Below are 3,650 nucleotides of genomic sequence, written 5' to 3'. Positions count from 1 at the left end.
AAGATGGTTGTTAACACATTTAGTTGAGAAAAATTCCCGAGTTTAAGGTTTTCATTTTTGGTGAGTTGTGAGAGTTGAGAAAACAGTTTGACTTGTGACATTTGCTTGAGGGATGATTTGAGTTGGTTGATTCATTAATGGAGCACCATTGCTTGACTTGTGACATTTGCTTGAGGGATGATTTTTGGTTAGAAATAATCTTTAGAATTGAGCCATGTGTTGTAAATATTTATTATTTTTCTTTTGTATTTCTTTATAAAAAAACAAAAAAAAAGACAATAAAAGTTGTAAAAAATACAAAAAATAAAAAAGAGCAAGAGCATCATTTTATCATCAATGTTTACGTAGTTTGGTTGTACTCACATCTTGCGCTGCATAGCAGTCAGTCAAAAGAATACCTTACTACATCAGCTTCATCAAATGTATATTGTCTCTTGCCTTAAAAAAACCAAAAAAGGAAAGAAAAGAAAAAAAAGGGTGAGTATATTTGTTTGTATTTCTCGGCTCCTTCTTTGTTTATGAGATCTTCCTTTTAACTAGAATGAAATCCCGAAAGCTTGTTTATAGTTTGAGTGATGGATTGTTTCAGTTATTTAATTTGCCTACCATTTGATCAATGTTTGTTTATTAGCTTGTCCTTAAATTGCCTTCTCTCACTTGAGGGTTGATTGATTGACTTCCAACTCCATGAGTGAAAACCCTTTCTCCCTCCATTCATGAAAACCTCCCCCCATTCAGGAACTTCTAGAGCATCTTGTATATTCTTTGGAATAACAACACAATACAGTTTTGAGGTAAATGCCCGGAATGGAGAAAGACTCTCATAGGATAAAAAGATATATGATAAGTGCATGAAAATGCACTTAAGTTGTTCATAATTGCTAAATAAATTAAGCTTTAATTAAATATTTTCGTGGCATTAATTTTTTGTGAAAGTATTTAATTTTAATTTAATTTAATTTAATTTGTTTTGTAGAGAAATAAGACATTTGGGCCAAAACAAAAAACTATAAAAAGAAGAAAAAGACCCAATAACAAGCCCATCAGAAGACATCACCAAGCCCGCCAGTCAGCCAAGCCGAGCCGAGCCTGAGCCGCTCCTTTCTCCGCACCACGTGTCGAAGTCTGGCGTGCCGCAGACGTGTAGGACCCAACTGTCCCCTTGCGTATGCGCATTTGGCGCGCACAGCCTTTCCCCCGGGCGAGTTCTTCTCACGCGCGCGCTAGACATTTTTCCATCCAATTTCCGCGTGGGTCCCGCGTGCAACTGAGCTCCTTCCACAACTCACCACGTGTCTGAAGCTATCGGCCATTTACTCCCTTCGGCCTCTCTTCGTGTGACACATGTTCCACCCGTTTGGGATTCTTCAGCCAGCGTTCCGTTTTGTTCCGTTCGGACAATTTCATCATTCACTCTTAAAATAAAACCTTGTAAATCCAATTTAAATGGATTAGGACGTTTTTTCTCTTTGTTTTTATTTCTCCTTTGCTGAATGTTTTTCTTATGCCCTAAAAGCTCTATAAATAGAGCCTTTGTTAAGTGTATTAGGTGGTTGATTTTTTATCTAATATTAGACACTTTTTTCTCTAATTGTGAGGTTAGAGAGAAACCTAAATGTGAAGTGATCTTGAGTGGATTTTGATTCTCCATTTGTTCTTCAAAGTTTATATATTTGAGTGATTAATTTTCTTCTATCTTTTTCTAATTTCTCATATTGATATATTTTATTGTCAACTTTTATATAAATCTAGTCAAGCACTTTTTATGTAATTGTTGCATGATACTATATATTAGTAAGTATTATTTTATGAGTAGTCTTTTACTGCAATATTGCCAACGGTATATTGTCGCTTTTAGATTTCTCATAAGATAATTTTTCCTAGTTCTAAACGTGAGGATTTTATTTACTCAAATACATTTGTATTCACAAATTCTTCAAATATTTATTTTTCGATTGACTGTTTGGGATGTGAAACTTTTAATTGAGTAATCTCAAAAATCAAAATCCATTCGGGTGAACCAAGCGTATAGGGGAATCTCGACGCCTTACTAGTTTTAACTACAGAGGTTTCTCATATATTTCTCTTACGCTTAAACTTCTCAACAAAAACTTCATTCTCTTTTATTTTAATTTTATTGTTTATCTCCTAACGCTTTTTATTTGCTAATCGTTTCTTGTTTAATTTGTCACCTCCTCGGGGGATCGACTGTCCTAATTGTGCTACAATTGACCGCTTGTTTTTGTAAACGTTTGGGCATCATCAGTATACAAAGGGTGTTTTGTACATATCCTAGTGTCTTTCCTAAGTGCAATGGGAAGATTTAAAGCTTCATCTAACTCTGGAATGGAAATTAGTTCAGAAGACTTAGACTCAATAGGAATAAAACTGGACTCACCTGATAGGACTGGACTCACCTGACTGGACTTCAATCCCTAGATTTTTCCTCATGTTGGATTCTTGGCCACGCTCCAAGTTGTCGGTCTTTTTCTGTTGTCTTGGATACTTCCTCAAATAGACTTTCCCTTTATAGCGATGTCCACCTTGCCTCGCACACATCTCACTTCCTTCCTGAGTTTAATTATGTAATGGCACCGAAGGTTGATCCCTATTTCTATTATTTGAGACATCTTTATTTTCAATGTTTACCATGGTTTCAAATTCCATGTTAATGGTTTCGGATTCACCAGTTCAGTTTTCCTATGTACCTAGGGTAAAAAATCTTCCAATAACCAATTAAAAGTCGAATCTTCACTAGATGTCTCCCCTTGTTGATGAGTTGCCATAAAGAAAGGTTTATTTTCAAACAAGGTTACAGCCATGGATATAAAAAAAAGTTTGGATGTTGGATCAAAATATTTGTACCCTTTTTGATTTGAAGGATAACCAACAAAAACACATTTTCTTGCTCTGGGATCAAGTTTTCCTCCATTGATATCATGAATGTGAACAAATGCAGTACAACCAAACACTTTAAGGGGAAGATCATGTGAGAGCCGGGACGAAGGAAAGTATTTCTTAAAGCAATTTAAAGAGCTTTGAAATTTTAAAACTTTTGATGGCATTCTATTAATCAAATATGTAGATGTTAGAACAGTTTCACCCTATAAATATTTAGGAACATTGTTGGAAAACATTAAAGACCTTGTTACCTCTAGAAGATGTTTATTTTTCCTCTCAGCTACTCCATTTTGTTGTGGAGTGTTGTTGCAAGAGCTTTGGTGAACAATACCATTTTCCACAAAGAAATCCCCTAAAATCTCAATAAAATATTATTTGCCATTGTCTGTCACGCCCCCCAAACGGGGTGGGTGACGTGGAGCTCGATTAGGGGTTAATAAAGCAGATTCCCAGACGAGCCCCACTCAACTGCATTAAAATATAAATAAATTATAGAATCCCAAGCCTCTGACAACACACAGGGCTCCACCCCACAGGACATACAGTATCGTATATACATGCACATGTAAATAATCATTACAATAGACATCAACCACAATCTAGTTAATCCAAATATTTCAAGAGTTTACAGAATTTCTCAAATTCCTTACATTTGTCCAAGAGGATGATCACAATCCTCCCTTGATCCAATAGTAGCAATCTCCAGCTACCCCGTAGCAAATATCCAGCTACTGTGCACCGCTCCTAGA

The sequence above is a fragment of the Morus notabilis genome, unplaced genomic scaffold, assembly GCF_000414095.1.
Source record: "Morus notabilis unplaced genomic scaffold, ASM41409v2 Scaffold181, whole genome shotgun sequence".
Classification (NCBI taxonomy): Eukaryota; Viridiplantae; Streptophyta; class Magnoliopsida; order Rosales; family Moraceae; genus Morus; species Morus notabilis.
Note: the sequence above shows the minus strand (reverse complement) of the source record.